We start from the raw sequence: 23582 nt of genomic DNA, 5'->3' as shown, positions 1-23582 counted from the left end.
CATCCAATTAATTATCAAGTTCTGTTTATTCTACTTCTAAATATCTCTTGAATGTTGAATCCATCTTCATCTATTTTTCTACCATCTTGGTTCAGACCACCATCATGGGCATCTAGACGTTTGAACAGAATCTTCATGGGTTGCCGACTATCTATGGTTTCTAATTCATACCTTATATGGACATCATAGTGATCTGTGCAAAACGCTAGCCCAATCTAGGCACTATTTACCCTAAATACTTTGAGAAAATCTCATTGTCTAATGAGAGGTTCTACTTGTTGGTTCATTGCAATTTCCCTGTCCTTCTGGTCTTACCTCCGAGGACTTTCCATCATGCACATTATACTCCAGCTGAACAGAAGGTGTAATAAACATGCAATATACCATTTTTGCATTGTGTCAGTGCATATCTGAACCACTGGTTAGGCTTTCTTCCTTCTCCTTGGTGCCTCAGCTCAAAGACCATTCTGTCAGCCTTCTGTAGCTTCTCCTTCCCCCTTCCTTTGCTTGCATCTTTCAGTTCTCCAATAGTACTCTATGTTGGACTTTAGTTATATTTTGTTTAAATTTTTATAATAAAAACTTCATACTTATTACAAAAAAATCAAGATTCAGAAAGATGCATAGTAAAAAGTAAAAATATGCTTGTTCTTTCCATTTCAATCTCGAGAAATAACACTATTTCTTGTGTATCCTTCAAATATTTTCTCTACATATATTATACAAAAATAACATGTATAATTTATATAACATGTGTATTACTATTAAGTATAAGTAGGTTTAAGCAACACATAGCATTCCACAACTTGCTTTTTTTCACTTATTAATATATCAGGGATAGAGTTTTATATATATAATACATATTGTCATCAAATATCATGTTTAGATTCTTCTCTAATAATTTCTTACTTTTTCTAAACTTTAAAAATTTTTATTTATTTATTTTTGAGAAAGAGAGAGAGCAGAGCACGAGCAGAGGGAGGGGCAGAGGGAGAAGCAGACTCCCCGCTGAGCAGGGAGCTCCATGCGTGGGGCCTGAACTCAACACCTGGAGATTGAGGCCCAAGCCAAGATCAAGAGTCAGACACTTAACTGATGAAGCCACCCAGGCACCCTGATAATCATATTATTATTTTTATATTGTCATGTTCCATATATTTACATTATATTCTGTGTAATAGAGACTACTCATCCAGCCTATTGGCTCCTCTTGGAAACTTAGCCCACCTACATCTAGGTGAAGCCAGTTCTCACCAATTAATACAAATGAAAGTAAAGTGACATTTCCAGTCTGTAGCAGTTAACAATAAGGGTGCCTTCCTTTTCTTTCTTTTCTCTGTCCACAGGCCGGAAGACTCTGAAAATGGTGGAGCGACACAAAGGGAGATACTTGGGACCCCAAAACCCTGCATGAAGCAGAGGCCCTGCCCAACACCCATGATTATGAGTTAAACATAAACTTTTATCGTATTAAGTCCCTCAGAGAGTGGGTTATGTTAGCATTATTTGCACTGATGAATACTCTGTAATTATAATTTTTAAAGTTCTGCACTGTTATTTAAATATTCACATGGATTCAGTGCTCATGATCAGCCCCTTCCTGAGTTCTTTAGTTTGATAGATCTCTTATCTAGCTGGAATTCATCATCAGATAGCTTCTATCAAGCAGGGTTCGTGAGCCCTGTATTTCTTGAAGCCTTATATGTTTGAGAATGTGTATGGTGCTTGTAACAATAAATACAACTTGACTGGAGGTTACCTTCTTGATTCAGTCTTTATTTTTATTTTTTGCCTTTGAACTCTGCTGCTATTATTCCAATGCCTCCTGGCATTGAAAGTTGCTTTGAAAAATACCCTGGCTTGAGGCTAGCCTGCCGTGTAGATAGCCTGCTGTTTCTGTCTGAGTCTGTATCTTTAAAGTTAAAAAACTTCATCAGAATATGTCCCTGGGCTGATAGTTCCTGCAGCAAGCTATGCCCTTGAAGCCTACAGATTCCAAATTCTCTATTTTAGAAATACTTTCTCCTATTATACATTTGGATGATTTCTCGTCTACATAGTTTTTGGTTCACCTTCAAGGACAACAATTTTGCAATTAGATATTCTTTGTCTTTCTCCCTAACCACTTGATTTTGTGTACTTACTTTCTCTTACCACTTGTATATCTTTATTCAATTGAAACTTTCTCAGGCTTATGTCTTTAGCAGAATCTGTTCTACTTCTTTTGTTTCTGATGTGGTTTTGATATCTGTGATGTGTGTTTTATTATTGTCGTCTTGTATCTTCTCAGTTCTGCCAGCTCACTCTTTGTGACGCTCCAGACAAGATATGTTCTCTCTTCACTGTGTCAGACAAGAAGTGACACAAAACTTTTCTGTCTTTTGTATCCATTTTTCGATCTATTTTTTCCCAAGAGCTCAGCTTCTCTTTCTCTCTTAAAATACTCCCAACTTTCTATCACATTAGAGTTAAATTCAATTAGGGCCTCCAAGGCCCTACTTTATCTAACTCCCACTCCTTGTGAGCCCCATCTCATAGCCCTCCCTCAAGCCACGCCATCCTTTCTCCAGGTCCTCAGACAAGCTGTGCTCATTTTTACCTCATGGCATTGGCATCTGCCTGCCCCCTGGAGAGCTGTTCCCCATCACTGAATGCTGGCTCCCTCTGGTCTTGCAGCTTTCAGTTGAAATGCCGCCTCCTCAGAGATGCCTTCCCGGCCTGGCCACCCCCTATCACATCACTGTGTTTTATTTCCTATTTATCCCTCCCTCCCAGTTTCTTGCTTCTTTTATTTCTTCCCTTGCTAACCCATGAGCTCCACTGGTGTGGGACCTTGTCAGTCTGGTTCTCTGCTATATCCCCAGAACCTGGAAAAGTGCTTGTCACACAGTCGGTATTTAAAAAATCTTTGTGGAATGAAGGAATATGCTGAATCATCATAATCAACATTGTGTAGTTACTAACTGGAAGAATCTGGGTTCCATGGTAGGTGGAGATAGGGTTACAAAACCAGCGCATTACTCTTGAGAAGGTTATATTTGGTTAAGCAGTTCACCTGAAACGCCTACTCATTCAAAAACACACAGAATCAATTTAACACGATTTATATTTCATTCGCAATTAACATGTCTCTCATAGTTTGACCACTCCACCATTCAGGAGGGAAAAGATGAGTTCGTTGCATCTTATCAACTTTCTTTTTATTTTTTTTAAAGATTGTTTATTTATGAGAGACAGAGGGAGAGAGAGCAGGGGCGGGGGGAGGATCAGAGGGAGAGGGACAAGCAGACTCCCTGCTGAGGACAGAACCCAACTTGGGGCTTGATCTCAGGACCGTGAGATCATGACCTGAGCCGAAACCAAGAGTTGGACGCTTAACCGACTGAGCCACCCAGGCACCCCTTATCTTATCAACCTTCTGAAGCTTGCTTCAAATAGGCAAAATCAATATAATTTTTCTGAGTTGTGTGCAATATTGGTTGTTAATGGAATTCAAATTTAATCAGTGTTAGTGTCTATTCCTTGTGACTAATTTGAGAGTTGTAAAGTTTATCTTTCTAATGATAAAAATTAAATCTACTCATGATAGAAGGTTTAGAAAATACAAAGAATTAGAAAAAGAAGTAAATATTCTTCATGACAGTTTATCCCATTACCCTGAAACAAAAATTGTGGTGTTTTTAGTGTTAGCTTTTTTCCAATACATAGGCAAAATAGTATAATATAATATAATATAATATGATATAATATACATATGTATATATTAGATATACCCATATGTATCATATAAATTTTTATCCATTTTAATGTGATGCTATAACTATCACATTTCTGTGGCTTTCTTCTTCCCATGATGATAGGAGGAAACACTTATTCCCCAACCCTGATGTTTTATTCTGTGTGGTGGCAGCCCGAATAGAGTAATATCATTGAATTCCTCCCTCCACAGTCTCCCCAGGGGAGGGGAAGTGGCTTGTGTAATTGGTGCATTTGGAATGAGATACTGGGGCATGTAGGCTCTGTGCTTTCCTTTGGGGTCTGCTTGTCTGTAAAGAGTATAACATCTGGTCTTCTCTTTGCGAGTGGTAAAGCAAGTTATAAAGGCTCTGTCCTTTTAGAGGAGGCCCCAGTTGGTTGGTATTCCTTTGATTAGTGGGTAAATTTGCCTAAGAGGGAGAGGCAGTTATAGAAATATATTATTATCATGCTCTAAGTCTTATCTCTAGCAGCTCTATCAACAATAAAACTACATTTTTATCTCCACAGGCTGCTTCCCTCTGTCTTTCTCAGGCAGGAAGGAGAAGGATGCTATTTCTTGGCGTCCTCTAACACCAACACATGACACCACAAAGTCAGACATTACATGCCTCCCCTCCCCCCAGAAAAAGGGAAAAAGGCTCTAAAACTTTTCTTGTTGGTTGGTCTTGATTTCAGCAAGGATATCTACAGAGAGAGAAGGGTCAGAGGAAAATCAAGAATATGGTATTAATGGAAGTCAGGAGGAGAGCTTCCAAAAGTGGTTTGTCAACACTGCCAGATACTGCTGGACATTAAGAAAAAGGCTGTTGGATTTGTTGATGAGGAATATTTGGTGGGCTTCACGGAGTGTTTTTAAAGTATGGTCCACGGTGCATTAGGAGGCCAAATGAGTACTTGTTGGAACTCATTTAAAAGTACAGGTCTTGGGGTGCCTGGGTGGCGCAGTTGTTAGCGTCTGCCTTTGGCTCAGGGCGTGATCCTGGCGTTCTCGGATCGAGCCCCACATCAGGCTCCTCCACTGGGAGCCTGCTTCTTCCTCTCCCACTCCCCCTGCTTGTGTTTCCGCTCTCACTGGCTGTCTCTCTCTCTGTCAAATAAATAAATAAATAAATAAAATCTTTAAAAAATAAAAATAAAAGTACAGGTCTGGGTCCCCTGGGTGGCTCAGTCGGTTAAACATCTGCCTTCAGCTCAGTTCATGATCCTGGAGTCCTGAGCTTGAGCCCCATGTCAGGCTCCCTGCTCAGCAGGGAGTCTGCTTCTCCCTCTGCCCCTCCCCCCGCTTGTGTTCCCTCTCTCTCAAATAAATAAATAAAATCTTTAAAACAAAAAGTACAAGGCTACTATATAGAAATATGGGTGCATGACGTACAATTCCACAGAGCTTCATTTATTCCAAAGGATCACTTAATGAGTTTTTAAGGGCTAGTAGAAGTTGATACTCATAAACTTGAATCAGCACATGATTAGTGTACATGGAGAAGTTAGGGGGTTAAGGGGTGAGTATATAATGAGGAAAAAGGCAAAACTTTAGGACCAGTTTTTGTTGAGAACAAAAGGAGAGAGATGGAATGGTAAATAGACTGAATATTTTTTTTTCTCCAGATGGCAAGAACTTTGACCTTTATACTACAATAGCATGTCAGACGACTTAATCTTGCCTCCAAAGATCTATCTTACACTGTGATGAGCCCTTTTTACACATGAAATGACAATACTAGAGTTTTGGTTGGAGGAATGTTTTGAGACATTCTGAAAACAACTGCAACGCCAGCTTCTTGAGTTTCTCCCATCCTTGTTCTGCTGTAGTTATGGCCATAGCACCTGATGAGCTAGTCAATGGAAAGATGCATGAAGGAGCTCAATGAGTATTGGTAGTGAGTGAGGAAAAGTATCTAAATGGCTTGTTTAGAAACATAAGACCTTGTGGAAAAGGGAAATACTTAGGAGCTTCTTGAATTATGAACTCATGCATTAAAAGTTTTGGCCTACTCTGCTAGTTACTAGGAAGACTGAACACGACGTACTTGTGTTTGTGTGTTTGGAAGTTGCAGGTAGGTGAGTAAATACCAAATAAGAAAACTCTGCCATAAGAAAATATAATAGTTAAGAGTATGGGTTAGGGAGTAAGACAGACTTAGATTTCATTCTGGGCCTTGCTCATATGATTTCTTCCGAGCCTCGGTTTCTTCATCTGCCAAATGGGGTTGATAACTGCATCCCTTCATGGGGCTTCTGAGAATCACATTAGTTATTAGGCAAAAAACAGCTAAAACTGACAGATAAAAAGTACTCCATAAACTTGGTTTAAAGATACGGATTCACTGTATATCAGTGTGAAGCCCCATTACTAAATGAACTGCCTGTCTGGATATTCAGGACAAGGGGAAATTGAGTAGCAACCTTGTTGATTAAATGAAGGCTCTTTATTTATTTCCTGGAACAGTAATACTACCAACACACTAAGAAGTGGCCTGATTGGATTTCCAGTGTTTACATTTGCTTATTGTTTCAGCTATCATGCAGGTTTAGCCGAAGTCAATCAGGAAATGTGGTCAGAGGAAAAAGCAATGGTCAAAAGAGTTCGGTTTTTCTAAAGCGATACAGTTTTTGGAGAGAATGTATACTCGAGGTTTAATGTTAAAATGGCACATTTTAGGACAGATTCTTTGACTTCAGAATGTCTGCTTCTATTTTCTGCCAACCTCACCCTTGCAAACCACGGCTATCTGAGCAGTCAACCCAAATCCCCAATCATATAGAGGGCTCTTTATAGATACTGAATTAAATTGTATCTTTATAGATATAGAATTTATATTCATCCTTTTTTCTCTCTCCTACAAATTAAATATTAATATTGAAACAGAGTCAAATTAAGTGATTTAGATTAGAAGCCTTTATCCTACTAATTTAAAAAGCTTTTTATAACCTAGTTTTTTCATTTCATTAATCTGCCCTCTATTTTAATATTACCTCTTAATTAGTGTTCCCTTTCACATTCCCTAATAACATTGTTGTAAGGAAAAAAAAAACCCAACAACTCTCTTTTGCCTTGGAAGACTCCTAAAATTTAGCAGTTAAGGGGCGCCTGGGTGGCTCAGTCGTTAAGCGTCTGCCTTCGGCTCAGGGCGTGATCCCGGAGTTCTGGGATCGAGTCCCACATCAGGCTCCTCCGCTGGGAGCCTGCTTCTTCCTCTCCCACTCCCCCTGCTTGTGTTCCCTCTCTCGCTGGCTGTCTCTCTCTGTTAAATAAAACGTAGAGAACTTTTATACATTGTTCTGAAAACTTTAAATTCTAAATAATTTGGAGTAAACCCCCATCCTTATAATAAACCATTTTTTAAATAATCATGAGCTGGTAAAAGTCTTGACTTTTCCATGTACAAATTCACTGGAGGAGATAGGCTTCCATATATTATACATGAACACTATACTTTCATAATATTATCATCCCTCTACCTCGTGGAATTGTGTCTATTTACATTTATAAAAATATTTTTATAAAAGCTACAAACATCTAGGATGAAATAGAAGAAAACAGAGGTTTAATACAAAGTTCTTTAGAGACAGGAGAAAAATCACGATGTAACTACTGATATTATCCTGGGTACAGTAAACAAACATAATAGCAAGTTACTTGCTTTCAACAGAATTTTCAAATCTCGTTATTATATGTCCAAGTCAACAGACATTTCCACATTCATCTCCCCTGATTATGTTTTCTATCTGCATTGAATGTTACCTCTCCCTTATTCTTATTCTTGTGTTCTTGTTCAGTCCCCCCCACGTAATGTTACTCGCCCTCCCTTCCTTCCCCATTTCTCCTGCTGGCAGTAGAACACAGCAGCCAAAAGCTTGAATCAAAAATGGCTGGAATCGGGGCCAGGCAGAAACCCTGTATGGACAAAAGCCCAACGCTCAGGTGAATGTTGCCTGGAAAACGAGATCAGACAAATTCAGGTTTCTCCATCAGGCCCGGTCAGGATGACAAAACTGCAATCATCACAACCACGATCACAGAGCTCATGTGGCTTTTGGGAAAGGACAGAGGAGACATCTGGCCACTTTCTCCAGTAAGAACCGAGACCAAACTCACTTCTAAGTGGCAGTTAGGGATGCTTGGATATAGATGTCCAAGGGCGAAATAATAATCCTTCAACTCCCCAAGCTGTTTGTTTGCTAGTCAGAAACTGATAGTGTCCCAAGCCATCCAATATATAAACGTTACTTTAAAAAAGGAAGAAATTAGCAATCCTCACAGGCCACTGGGTGCTTTATTCCCAATGTGGGTAAAATAGGGAGATGGCTCCTTTGATTTTTATATGCTTATATTCAATCAACAGGAATATATTCTTTCGGGACTCTCAAGTTTTCCCACGCAACACGCTGGAGCTGTGAGTCGGCTCGGAGACCACAGGGGCTCTCAAGCGTTGGTCTGATTGCAAGGATGGTTTGGAAGCTAACGACCATGGAAGGGTGCTAGAAATTGTCTTTTATTTCCATTCCCTCCATGAAGTAGTTTATGTTTCCCTTCAATGACTATAATAGGATTCTGTTTTTTGCTCTTCTGGTGAACTACATAATTCTCCAAGAAACATGGTAAAACCAAATGAGGTTTATTGGCATGTGTTTTTGAGATGCAAATAAGAACTCTATGATTTCGTGTCCTTTCAACTTTTATTCTCAGTAATCTTGATATTTCTGTCACAGTGGGAATTAACAATTTTCTGCATAACTAAAAATGAATAAAGACAGAACATGGGATACGTTTTAGTCAATGTTCTTGTGGTTTTTTCCTCTGCAGGAAGAGATGGCAAAATAATAGTAAGTGTATAATTTTCCACAACGTGTTGAGTTTTTCGCATCCTGAGAACCATCTCATTTCTAGAAAAGAAAGACTCTGAGTGATGTTGTCTGCGGCATAACTTTGATGCACAGATGACCTAGCCGATTTCACCTGTCATCTCTTCCCAGTATTTCCTGTAATATTCATGTTTTTTGTTTTGTTTTCTTTTTCTTTTAGTATGATTGGGGCCACGCTATTTATTAGGATTGCTATATCTGGTCTAATTATTAAATTGTTAAATAGAAGTGCATGGACTGATCAGAAAAACAAAGGAGACTATATATAACTATTTCTCCTGTTACAGCTAAATATAGAAATGGCTAATTTCATACAACACAACCCTGCATCAATTATTATCTGAGTAATTCACCCTAGCAATTTAAGAAATAAATTTAAGACTGTGGAAGCTGTTGGGGAAGATATTTTGGTATATAAAATTAAGAAGCCATATCTTCTTTAACGCTTTAAATTCTATTAAATGACAGATTTAAACACACTAGTCCTCCTCACATTAAGAAGTATCTATGCACTAGACATTAAAAGAAAATCACTAACAACTTTCATTTCTCTTTAGTCTAAAATCTTGCTTCTAGGGGCGCCTGGGTGGCTCAGTCATTAAGCGTCTGCCTTCGGCTCAGGGCGTGATCCCAGCGTTGTGGGATCGAGCCCCACATCAGGCTCCTCCGCTGGGAGCCTGCGTCTTCCTCTCCCACTCCCCCTGCTTGTGTTCCCTCTCTCACTGGCTGGCTGTCTCTCTCTCAAATAAATAAATAAAATCTTTAATAAATAAAATAAAATCTTGCTTCTAAATCCTAAATCCTGCTTTGAAATTATTGTCAAGCCATCACTTGGCATTATTATCTGCTCATATTTCACGCAGGAGACATACTAAAAAAAAAAAAATCTGCCAACCCTATATTTCATGGTAAATAGAGATTGACTTCTTGAATCAAATGATATATTTGGCCATCTTGATGACTGTTTTCTGCAATATTGAATCAGACAGGAAGTTAGACCAATTTTATTATTAAGATGAATTGAAACACCAGATGCACTATTTTTTGACTTCATTATTCATCATCACAGACCGCAGATAAAATCAGGATTATCTGCAACTTTGTACCAACATCAGAACTGCTATATTATTTCTAAACACTCAAACTAAATTCTAAATGCAATGCTTATTTTTTTGAAATAAACTTAAGTGAATGAGATATTTTGTGAGGTTTTTTTCCCCTGAAGACAGCACTGTACAGATAAACTAATGAATTCATACATAATTTTTAATGAGAGCCATAATTCTTATGAGGACAGTCAAGCTTTAGTAATAAGGTTCTTGGTTTACTGGTGGTAAACAACAAAGCTGAGGTCCCCAGTTGGGAATTAGGCCTGGGAGGTCTCATGTCACTAACTTTCATTCATTGGTCCCCACATCCGATTACAATGGAAGACACTGACTAGTCTTTTAGTGAAGTCTGCATGCAAAGGCAGGGTCCCCAAGATGCAGTTATAATAAAAAAAAAATCTAGATTTAGTGACTTAGTCCACTTAACTTTTCCCCTTCTAGTGACCATAATTGCAAGCTAGGTCACCTTTTCCTTAATGTCAGTGTGAGAACTACATGAAACACAACCAAGAAAATATCCACCGTGTCTTTCATATATTTTTCAGTTCTGTCCAAGTGGATGTATTTGTATTCCATTCTCTTTAGGATGGATACAAATTTTACGAGAAACTTCTTACGATCAGGGTAGGGTCTTCAGTATTTAGAGATAATAGAGTTGAATAATTGCATAGCATTTTCTTTTCGTTTCCAACTTTAAGGCTAAAGATATTTCCCTAGATATCACAAAGATTCTCTGCTGACTCACTCCTATACAGCCACAGGAACAGATACAGACAGAAATCTCAATATTTACCCTCCTAACCTCACACCATTAATGTCACAAAAGATTTACTTACCTGTTTGGAAATTGACTGGATGTTGTGATGAGTTCGGCTTCCATTTGTGCTCTCTGTGTTCTTTCCTCACCATAGCAAGCTGGACTAATCATCAAGCTTTCTAAGCTTGTGTGTTGAGATGAAGCCTCATTTCACCACCTGGAGGTAACTGCCTGGTACTATTTCTAGAAACATTGCTGATCCCAGGTCTACTGTAGCAGCCTGTGCCTTCCCAAGAGACATCCCAGGTGCTTGCTGTTTCGACAGTTTACTAGAATTGAAATTCACGGGGATTTTTTTTTAATGGTGATTCACAAAACTGTAAGATGAGAACTTTTTGGACTATAGACAAGGTGTGTTGCATGAAGGATTCTCATTTCTTTCTGTCTTTTAAAAATGATATGCTTACAAGGTATTTTCAAGAGAAAGTTTTTCTAAAAGTCCCACTATTTCCTCCAGAATTTTCCTCCTCTGTGCTAGGGACTTTATAGATCTCCTTTCAACCCTCATCGTGATTTAGAAAGCAGGGATTATTATTAATCTTTTTACCAATGGGGAATTTAAAGTGATTTAAGTAAAGCCCAAGTAATGAATCTGGTATTCAAATACAGGTTGGTCTGATTCCATAATTGGTGATTTTTTTTTCCACTTCACCATATGCACACCATTATGACTTAACACAGAGGGATTTCAAATAAATGTTGTAATTATTATGAGTAATGAAATATTTGGTCTGAAAAATAGGAGGAAGCAAAGATAATTAAGACATGATCTCTGTCTTTAAGGAGCTATCAGTTTGTTAGAATAGGGTAGTTGAAATACTATAGGGATTTCGTGAACTATGGCCTCGAGATACATGGCATAGTTAGCAAGGCTGCAATAAAACTTAATCATTTATACATTACTGGTGGCATGGTAGATTGAGTTTTTTAAAGGAATAGCCCACTACCGAGAGTCTTTAAAAAATGTTCATGATCTCTGATCTAGTAAGGAAGTGATTTCAAAGAATAAAAATAAATGGACGCAAGGACTTTCTTTGCAACATTATAGTAAAAAGTCAGGAGCAACTTAAATGAACATCAGTGCAAAGTGAATAAGGTCATTATGGTGCATCAACAGGCGGTTAATTGAGTAATTCTCTCCCCCTTTCCTGCATCATTAGTTGACCCTCTCTAGTGGGTTTTTCTAATCTGCTTTCAAGTGTGCTATATTTCTCCTATTAAAAGCCAAACAAACCAAAAGGTCTTCTTGTCTGGCCATCATCCCTTTTTCTTACTCTCCTTTCAAACACAGGTCTCAAGAGTTGTTGACATTTGTTGTTTCCAATTCCTCAGTTTCACCTGCCATTCTCCCTGTATCAGCTCCTATCACACTAAACCATCATTGCTACAACCAGTGGTCAAGTCTCAGTCTTCTTGCTTGACCTATCACCAGCCTTTGCCATAGACGATTCCTTCTTCCTCCCTTGATACTTTCCTTACCAGGCTTCTTTTCCAGGAGGCCATATCTTCTTGGTTTTGTTTCTCTCCTTGTCATATCTTCCTGACTTCTCTACGTTGAAGGGTTATGTGCTCAATTCTTCATCCCTTCCTTTTTTCTAAACCACAGTCTCAAATTAACTAGGACCTCACTCTCAGAGGACTTGTACATCCAGTTGCATACTTGACATGCCCACTTGGATGATAGTAGCATAAACCCTGACAGTTGTTGTTTTCTTTTTTGTAATGCAAGTTCCTGGCTTGAGCTTTGATTGCCAATGCATCCACTTCAAAGAGGCACCCACTTCCAAGGTGGCAAACTCCAATAAACACACTGTCAGCCACACCACTAGGAAAAGAGCAAGGCTGCCTCCTCTACTGAGACTCGTTTGTCTTAGAGCTCTTGGTTGATTTCAACAATTGATCATTTGGGCCCCTTGATTTTTCTCTTCCCATTCATGTGTTTTAAATTTATTGAGAAAGAGTAAGTCTTTACTTACTTTAGGTAAGGCCCTACCCTATCCATACCCACAAAGGCAGAACCCCTGGCCGCGCTCTCTTTCTCTCTCCCCATAAACTTGCTGTGGGCCCCAAGTGTGTTGTGCAATTTCCAGGTTCTATAAGTAATAAACCTTTATTTTTTCAAACTTTCCTGATGGTTATCACTGAAGGGCATCCTGCAATCACAATAAGAGCCATATAGGGCCAGTTCAACCACAACCTTGGTTATTGATAGACTTAAGACCAGCACAAACAATGACTAACTTGATCTTGTCTATACTGAACTCATGATTCTTACCTACTTATCTCCACCCTAAATCTGTTCCTCCTTTAATTTTCTTCCTCTCCATAACTGACAACTTCAATCTTCTGTGTGCTCAGGTTAAAAAACCAGCCATCCTTTTTGCTTCCTTTCTTTCCCCCATGACCCACAACAGCTGGCAAATCCAATCAGCTCTACCTTTGAACAATATTTATAAGACCACTTTTCATGACCTCCACCATTACCACCCTAACTCCCATCATCTGTCACTTGGGTTACAACAATAGCCTCCTAACTGTGCTCTCTGCTTCCACTCTACCTGCTGTAGTTTTTCTTCTGCACAAAGCCAGATTAATTTTTTAAGCCATAAATTAGATCACGTCAGTACTTTTCTAGAAAACCCTCCAGAGGCCCTACTTGATCTCCCTAACAGCATCCTCTCTTCATCCCTTCCCCCCATTCCAGCCTCCATCTTCTACCTTTCTTGCCCTCATTTCACTCCTTCCATTCTGGTCTCCTTGCTGCTCTTCCAACACCGCAAGCTCCCTCTGACCTCAGGGCCATTGTATGTACTGTCTCACTGTTAGGAACACTCCACCTGAGACATATGCAGGGTTCACACCCTCCTTTCACTCAGGTTTCTCCTCAAACACTACCTTTTCAGAGAGGCCTTCCTTAATCAGACTACTTTAAAATATCACTTTTCCTGTCGCTATCCGCCTCCTGACCCTGCTTTATTTATTTGCTTTTCCCCAGCACATTCCATTATTGATATATAATATTCTCTCCTTATTAGAAGGTATTATTTCAGATAGCAGGGATTACTGGCTGTTTTGCTTCCCGATGATTCACAGAATCTAGACGATGCCTGGCTTATGTGAGAAGCTCAATGATACCTTTTGAATGAATAAATGAATAAAACAAGTGCATACTATTCAGTGAAATAAGCATAATGCAAAGTTGTGTACTTTATAATTTTATAACTACGTTAAAATTTGTAGAGGGATACAAAGACATTAAAATAATTGTGAGTAATCGTTTTTGAATAAAATGTTACATTGTTGGACTAGTTTCCAAGATGCTTAAAATTTAAAATCACCATGCGTATCTGGGAAATGATACCAGTTGACAGTTACAGAGAATGCAGTTGTTTTTTTGAGAAATGACTAGCTTCAACCACATATTTCAGAGAAAAGTAACCACAGTGATTTCAGAGTTGATACCACTCATGTGCATTTGAACATTATCTCCCATTCAGTACAGCACACCAGTTATGTGCAGCAATTTGGAGTCAGATGGTCTGGGTCTGAAGCCTACTTATTCCACTTAATAGCTGGACGACTTTGGGCTATTTATTTAACCACTATCAAGGTCTGTATTTTTTTTAAGACTTTTTTTTTTTAGAGCAATTTTAGGTTCTCAGCAAAATTGAGTAGAAGGTACAGAGATTTCCCATATACCTCCTGCCTCCACACATGCTGGTCTTGCTCATCATTAACATCCTCCCCCGGAGTGGTACATCTGTTACAACTGACGAAACTACACGGACACATCCTAGTCACCTAACTTTGCAGTGTACATGAGGGTTCACTCCTGGTGTTGCACATTCTATACGTTGGACAAATGTATAATGATATATTTTCACTGCCCTAAAAATCCATTCATCCCTAAACCCCTGGCAATCACTGATCTTTTTACCGTTTCCATAGTTTTGCCTTTTCCAGAATGCCATATAGTTGGAATCATAGGGTATGTAGCCTTTTCCGACTGACTTCTTTCACTTGGTAGTAAGAATTTAAGTTTCCTCCATGTCTTTTCATGGCTTTTTTTCCATTTCTTTTTAGCACTGAATAATATTCCATTGTCTGGATGTACCACAATTGATTTATCTGTTCACTTACTAAAGGATATCTACATTGCCTCCAAGTTTGGGCAGTTACGTATAAAGCTGCTATAAACACCAATGTGCAGGTTTTTATGTGCAAGGTCATTTTTTGGTACCTTCCTTGGAGGGTTGTTGTGGGGGTTGAGATAAAGCTTCTAACATGTTTAGCACGTTGCCTGGAACCTCGTATGCATCCAATAAATGTTATCACTCATTATTTTTCAATTACTAGGCTGGCCAGATAGTTTTACCCTATTTCACAAATAAGGAAACTGAAATTTAAAAACCTCAAATGGCAACCAATAAATGGCAAAATCAGGGCTCATAACCAGGCCTTCTTATTCTAAATCCAGTTGTCCTTTCAAGTCATGTGGCCATCCTGCAGAAGGCAAGCAAAGGCTAGACTCACTCTGCTTAGTATGGAAAATGATGCTTTGTCTCTTGGTGAACTTTACTGTCATTTTATTTAAATTATAATTTACGCTGAATTTTATATACATAGCAACTCATATATCACAACGTAATTATATTTCTTTGCTAATGAACTATTCATCAATGTCTAAAGAGATGAAGAAGACGAGGATGGCTAGTTTGGCCAGATATATTAGTCCCTAGATCACCTCGTAAGCAAAGGATGAAGATTCTGGAATCAAACACGGAATTTTAAAAATCCACATGTAATCACATTATTGAAAAACCTTTTGTAAAGATGTCTGTTGAGAAACTTAAGATGCCAAAAATATAGAAGTAACATGAGAATGACCACAGCTTGAAATAATGGTGTGTCCACCTATGAATTCAGGAAATCTGGCATAACTAGACCACCTATGACCTAGAAATAAGGATGTGTCTATTTACATGAGAGACTAAGGAGCTTCTTGGAAAGAAAACTGTGCAAAGGAAATTGAAGATTAGGTCTCAAAAGAGGGATTTAAGGACAATGGACTCAGTGCAATGGAAGAGGAGGTCTAGACTCATACCAGAACTCTGGAAAAGTTGAGCCTGAAATAAAAGAAATCAAAACAAAACATCATTTTGGGCACATACACAGCCCAGGAACACACAAGAATGGTGGAAGGATGGCAGGAGAGAGATTCTCTTTCTTTGGCGATGTACAGAGCAGAGCTTCGGCCCACGAGGGCTCAGTCAGCTCATCAGTGTGCGCGGGTCCTCAATGAGGAGAGTGGGCAGCAGTCAGTGAACAGTGTCCTCCGTGCGGGGATCCATGGCACCAGCATCAGTGCTGGAAGCCTCATACAGACACACACATGCAGCTCTTACCACTACCGACAGCTATGGCAACTTCAAGACACAGGAGACCCCAGAACAGGTGACTCCAGGGAGCAAGGATGGAAGACTTTTCTCTCCTGCATGTCATGCAAAACAAAAAGAACTGTGTGCATGAGAAACCCAACATCTTCTAGGGACTCAACAAATATCAGGGTGGGAAAATTGAAGAAGGCTGAAGAGCTAGTTAATAGCTGGGGCTGGTGGATGGGGAGGCGGGCAGCAGGGAGACTGCCAGTAACCTCCGTACAATGCAAGTCTTATGACTACACTCGTATGGCTAGGGCAATATGGATTTCTTTCAACTTTAGGGCTACCACATACTCCAACATACTATTCTCTTTATCACTTTTCAGTTGCCCTACTCTTTACCCATCATTCAGGTCTCAGTCTAAATGACCCTTCCTCGGGGGCTCTTTTGTGACACACACCCCCTTCCTGATTTAAATTAAATTAATTCTCCTATTTCCTAAGCTGAAATTCGTTCTAAAGATGGTAACTATTCGTATCACCCAGAATCTCAAGAAAGTTTAAATAATCAAGATGTTGGAATAGCTTCAGAACAGAATAATAAGACACGGGATCAATCTTTAATGATTTCCTAACAAGCTACAAATAAAAATTTCACAGTAAGTCCACAAAGAAATAACATAAAATTTCATTCACTGAATGTGTGAAAATAAATTCACATTTGTTATTAACTCATCAGAATTCTATCGAGTATATTATTTTTCAATTTTGTATTACCATATAATAAAAATACAGCACCATTCATTATTCATATAACCATTAGAGTGTATATATCATTTCTGTTTGTACTACATTAACCTACAGAAATATATAAGAACCTCAAAATTTATTATTCTCTTGACTCCAAATGCAATGATCAAGTTTCATAATCTATTAACATCAGTAGAATCATTCTTGATGGAAAAAGAAACAAAAATCTTAAATATTTCTGGTATTTTATCAAGTATTTTACTTGATATGCTTTCTTTATAGTATTCAATTTTTGAGTACTGCTGGCTGTCATATATTTTGAGGAAGACAATTGCTACATAACAAATCTTCAAAAACAAATTATTGAGTCCTCTATGCTCAAAATGCATTTATTAGATATTTATTTATTTATTTATTTATTTATTTATTTATTTATTTATTTATATATATTTGAAAGGGGTGGGGAGGAGCAGAGGGAGAGGGACAAGCAGACTCCATGCTGAGCATGGGGCCCAATGCAGGGCTCCATCCCATGACAGTGAGATCATGACCTGAGCCGAAATCAGGAGCTGGATGCTTAACTGACTGAACCACCCAGGTGCCCCAAAATGTATTTATTAGATTTTTAATAACAGATAATCTATCTTCATTTCATCTAAACATCCTGAGATAGGCACAAAAAATGAGCTTATGTGAACCTCACCAGAGTATACAGGCATATTTTACATTACAGTTTTCCTAGCCTTGTAAACATTGACAGTGAATTAGATCTTACCAAGTGCCAATATGCATCCATAAGGCCAAATATAGTTGTGTGATTTGTAAGTAGGTGTTTGGTTTATTATAATAAATAATTTTATCAGCTCCGAAGATAAACATGAAAACTAAGGAAAATTACATGCATGTCAACAAATTATTAGACTCCTGCTATGGATCTGAAAATGAGTTACCAAGATAGAAAACACCATTTGAAAATTTACATTGTTAGATCATAATAACTGCTAAATAAATTAAAAATTAAATTAAATGCCACATAGACTCTGTCTTCACATTTAAAAAAATTGAGCATGATATTAAAAAATGTATCTAAGTTGTCTGATCAGGATCACAAAGAATGCATTATAAAATAAGCAATCACTGCTCAAGGAGTATGAGTAAGTCATGTCCCCCTCTCTCTGCTCTCCGCTCTTTCCTTGGGCCTGCTGCTTGTGTGTTTCTCTGGCTTGGAATGGATGTTTTCTTGATTCACTCAGCAAATATTTACTGAGCTTCTAATATATGCCAATAACTGTATACATTGGACATACAATAGTTATGAAGGCACCATCTCTGCCCCTCAGTCCTTCCCTGTTTTTAACAAAGGCAAATCTCTCCACTTGTGCTCCCATCCCCTGACACAATCTCAAGAGTTTTCTTCCTCTTCTGTCTTCCACATTAAGAGTTCCTTCCTCACCACTGGATTATTCCTACAAGTATATAAATATGTATAAGCCATCTTGAAAGTCAAACCTTCATGGAGTTCCCGATGGCCCATGTCTTTGTTCCCCATTTCATGAAATATTTTCAAGCAAATCTTCTAGAGTCTCTGCTTAATCCTTATCTCTATTTCACTCTTCAACTGCTCTCATCTGACACTGACCTAATCTTGTCCAGCTCACCAAAGACCTCCAAGTGCCAGGTCCAACAGACACATGCATATCCTCACCCCATTCTCAGCAGTTATTTGGCACAGTAGACTACTTTTTCCTTCCTGAAACTTTCTACTCTTAGCTTCTGTGGCATCACATTCTCCCAGATTTCCTCCAGCTTCAGTGATGCTCCTTCTCACTTCCTTTGCTAACTCTTCTTCTGCCCCTCTCTAAATGTTGATGGGATTTAGGGTCTCTTCCTGGACACTTTCTATTTTCAATCTATCTCTAAGGAAATATTTATTCAGTCCCAGGCTTTACACACGTTTTATAGGTGATACTTCTCAAATGTCTACCTCTAGCCAAAGTCTTTCCCCTGAGTCCCATAGACTCATGTGTCTAACTGCTACCCGGTATCTCCAAGGGGATGTCTAAAAGGAATCTCAAATTTAATATGTCCAAAAGTGAGATTCTGATTATTCTTAAATCTTTATTCTTCTAAGTTTCTCAGTTTAGTAAATTGAACTACAAATCATCCAATAGCAAAAGGTAACAGTCTGGGAAGTGCCTGTGCCTCCTTTCCCTCCCTCACCTTCCATACCCACCCCATCCTCAAGATCTGTCAGTTTCGCCTCCAAATACACAAGAAATCTTCCCGTTTTGATCTTATCTCCACTGCCAGCACCAAGTACAGCCGCCGTCATGTATTTCTTAGGATACTATTATAGCATTCCTATTTCCGTTCTTGTCTCTCTTCAATCCATTCTTCACATAGTATCAGGAAAGAGCTTTTAAAAATGTGAATAAGATCACATTCTATCCCATGCAAAAAAACTCTTTAAGGCTTCTCTCCCAATGCTTTTAGGGTAAAGTCCCAGCTTCTCACTATGGCCTAGAAAGCTCTACATATTTACATCTCCCTCTTACTTCACCAGTCTCATCTTCCTCTCATACCGATGTTCCAGCCACACTTGCATCCTTTCGACTTTGCAAACCTTTTTACTGGCTGTTCCTTTTATTTCTAACGTTATTCTGTTAAATCTTGAAATGTTGCTTTACTTTCATTCTTCAGGTCTTGGCTCAGTGTCCATTCTCACGCAGGCCATTCTGACCGTCTCATCTAAAGAATCACCCTACACCCCCCCTCAGCACAATCTCTATCTCAATACCCTGTGTGTTTCTTCCATAGGTCTTATTACAATCTCTAATGACTACATTTGTGTTTTTACTTCATATATATTATACATACAATATATATTAATAATCTATATACACACATATACATATGTATATACATATAAATATAACAATATAGAATTATACAATATATAATATATATTACATATATATATAATATATATTACATATATATATAATATATATTACATATATATAATATATATTACATATATATATAATATATATTACATATATATATAATATATATTACATATATATATATATATTACATATATATATATGTAATATATATATATTTGTCTGAATTTTAGCAATTTGAGGAGTAAGATGCATTTTCCCTGTTCACCCCAGTGTCCATCACAGTTTCTGGCACATTTCTGGTGCTCAATAAATATTTGTTGGCTCAATAAATATTTGTTATTTCTGGAAGCAGACAGAAAATGACAAAGAGTAGAAGGAAAGAGAAAATGACAAACAACTGTCTAAGGGCCCTGGCAGAGGAAGTACAAGGGGCTTCGTGAGCATCTTTTAGAAGTATCTAAGCCTCCCATCAGGGGAAGAGAAGTCTAAGATCAATTTATTTCCCTGACTATATCTATATACACTAACCTTTACTTCAGAGAACACTCCAATATACCCAGAGACCAAATCACACCATTTAGCCATGTAGCATAATATGTGTCGAATATGTATACACATGTATCACATGTGTATTATATGTACCTGTATTAAATAACACACACTCAAATATAGACATACTACTACATCATGTATTATTTTATAAGTACTTAGGTATATTGTTCTTTTTTTTTTTTTTTAAGAAAGACAGAGGGTGGGAGGGGCAAAGGGTGGGTGGAGCCAGATGCAGGGCTCGATCCCACAACCCTGAGATCATAACCTGAGCTGAAATCAAGAGTTGGACACTTAACTGACTGAGCCACGCAGGCGCCCCAATTATTCTTAACTCCTTATCAAAAGTTTTCCTAATTGAAACTTAAGCATCACCTGTTTATTTCCTCTAAAATAAATGTATACATATAGAATTTCAGTAAGATAATGTCTCAAAGAAGATGATAGCCATGGGAGAGGCTTATATGTACTTCTTATAATAAACAACGTCCAGGTGTGATATTTCTATTTTTTATCATTACAGGTATTACAGCACTGATTTTTTTCACAACATAGACATACACACACACACACACACTTCATAATATATCAAAGTTTTGCTAAGTAACAAAAACCAATTTCATTAGAAAATATCCTTGTTTATGAGGACAAAAAGAGCACTTCAAACGTTTCATGCATAAATCATTTCAAAGAAGAGGTGGGTTTTCATAAAATAAGCCCAGTCCACGCTCTGCTATATAAATGTACAACGCCCAACGTAATCCACGTCACAAGCGCTTGTCGCACGGCGGTACAGGTCATGGGGCAGAATGTCAGGAGAGCCACACCACTCAGGGTTAGCTTCGCTAGACCTTTGCATCAGCAGCTTGTTGTAAATAACATCATCACACGTGATTCCGAAGAAGCCAACGGTCACAAGGATAAGAATAAAACACAGGTTGTCATAGAGAGTTCCGATGACTCTGAAGTCCAGCTTCCCGCCCACCTGAGGTGCAGCGAGCCTCTGGAAACACGATGTCCACACTGGAATGTGCTGCACAACTGAAGATTGCAGGGGACGTGGGCACACACACCCTGCTTTGGCTCTTTTGACAAAACGTAACAAAGAGTAGTGAGGACAGAACATGGGGGTGTATGATCTGGACCCTGCCTACCTCTCCTGATTGGTCTGAACCATTTTTCCCCTCGCCCCTTATATTTCAGACACACTGTTCTCCTTTCTGTGCCCTGGTGGTGGAGCTTGATTGTGAAATCCCTGAGCACTTACTGAATGAGATACAGTACCAGAGAGAGATAGGAGACCAGCTGACACCCTGGCCAATGGGGAGAGCAGAAAGGGGTGGGGCTAAGGGGATGAATAAGGACAAACTTGAAAACATCAAGTTTTATAACAATAATAATCACAAGAGCCAACGCTCAGGTAGCACTTGTACTCCAGTCACTCCAAGATCTTACCCTTAATACACTGACCTAGTTAATCTTTGCAACAAACTCATGAGGTAGGTACAATTATTATCCTCATTTACTAATGAGAAAACTGAGGCTCAAAAATATTAATGACTTTTTCAAGATAACATATCTATTAAACATGAATATCATGCTCTTACACACACACACACACGGGATTCCTTAACATGGAGAAGATCGTATTTAAATTAGTTTAAAAAGAACTACTGTGGCAACTCTATGTGGCAATGAGTGTTGAATGAAAACATAATATACTAATATATCATAAAAAAGAAAAATTTAGGTTATGATCCTGGATCTCCCACTAATTGTATGAGTTGGGCACTTACACCACTAGAATACAGCTTTCTTAGCTCCAAATGGATAGAGTTGGATTCTACAATGTTAAGACCCATGGTGATAGTTAATTTTATGTGTTAATTTTATTGGGCCGCGAGTTACCCAGGTATTTGGTTGAACAATATTCTGGGTGTGTCTGTGATTGCATTTCTGGGTGAAATTAGCATTTGAATTAGTGGACAGAGTAAAGCAGACTGCCCTCCCCAATGTGGATGGGCTTTAGACAATCTGTTCAAAGTCTGAGTGGAACACAAAGGCTGAGGAAGAAAGAATTTGTTCTCTCTGCTTATCTATCTTTAAGCTCTTCTGCTTTAGGACTCGGACTTGGACTCGAACTTAACACCTATTGGTTCTCCTGGATCTCAGGCCATTGCACTCATACTGGAACTGTATTATTGGCTTTTCTGGATCTCCAGCTCACCTACCACAGATCTTGGAATTTCCTAGTCATCATAACCATGTGAGCCAATTCCTTATAATAAATCTTTCATATATATATATATATATATATATACACATACACACACACATGTCTATAATATACACACACATATGTGTGTATTATATATATATATGTGTGTGTGTGTGTGTGTATACCCTAATGGTTCTGTTTTTCTAGAGAACTCAGATTAATACATCCATCTAATTATACTGAAAATCTATAACAGGTTTTTCAAATATATTATGATTGAATTCTTCATTCTCCCACACACTCCTTGTATTTGTAGAAAGTTTTGGTTTCTATCCTATAGACATCCGGGTAAAAGCAGATGGTGTGGGGGTGTGGTAGAGTAGATTGTGGTTACCAAATTGAGAGAATATTTATTGGAAACCTGTAAGAGTCAGTTTGTCTTTTGCCCACATTGCTGAACAGAATGCTTGTACTACCAAAATAGTTGTCACCCTCTACTTTAACTCCCTTGTCTGACAGTGAAGAAAAAATACTAGGTTATATGGAGTTCTCACTGAAAAGAAATAAATGGTAATACTGAAATAACTATCAAATTACTCACAAAATACAAGCAACATCAACTTTAAAAAGCTGTCTTTGCAAACATAGTTTGTTAAATTAATACGACTTTATTAAGAGTAATATATTCACAAATGTCCTTTCATATTTCATAAAATACTGTTTTATTTACTCTATTAGGCAATGATGAGCAAATCACATTGGGAAGAGCTGTGTAGAAGTCATATTTTGTGAGATTTTAATCATTACTAGTTATAGGAACTAAGTATATGATGCAACAGTTAAAAAGCCCTTGCATATTAATAATGGCAATGATGGGGCAGTGAATTTGTAATTAGTTCCAAATGCTCTGTTACACTTTTTGCAAACACCTGTTAGAAATCGAGAAAAAAGACAGGTTAGAATGGTGGGCTCTTAGAGATAATGTTGTTTTATCTCTGTTTACAGTGATAAATAATAATAACCAAACCCAAAGGAAGGCAGCTTCCCATGTGAGGTCACACAACTATTGGAACACCTGAAGCTAGACCCAGGTTTCTGGATTTCCATGCCAGGAATCTTTGCTTATAATATTTATAACTAGTGTCTATATTTTTCAATATATGATTCTGTGAGAACATAAATAAGTAACTTCTTTTAGCATTTAATAACATTTTTTCCAATATAGTA

General features: G+C 38.1%; 1 protein-coding gene across 1 annotated transcript in view; it reads right to left on the bottom strand.

Annotated features, from left to right (window-relative positions):
- PTPRR (protein tyrosine phosphatase receptor type R) overlaps nucleotides 1-23582 on the bottom strand; it is a 236535-nt gene that overhangs the window by 111931 nt on the left and 101022 nt on the right. The window lies entirely within an intron of this gene.

The sequence above is a fragment of the Ursus arctos genome, unplaced genomic scaffold (assembly GCF_023065955.2).
Source record: "Ursus arctos isolate Adak ecotype North America unplaced genomic scaffold, UrsArc2.0 scaffold_21, whole genome shotgun sequence".
Taxonomy (NCBI): domain Eukaryota; kingdom Metazoa; phylum Chordata; class Mammalia; order Carnivora; family Ursidae; genus Ursus; species Ursus arctos.
This window is presented reverse-complemented; position numbering and strand designations above follow the sequence as displayed.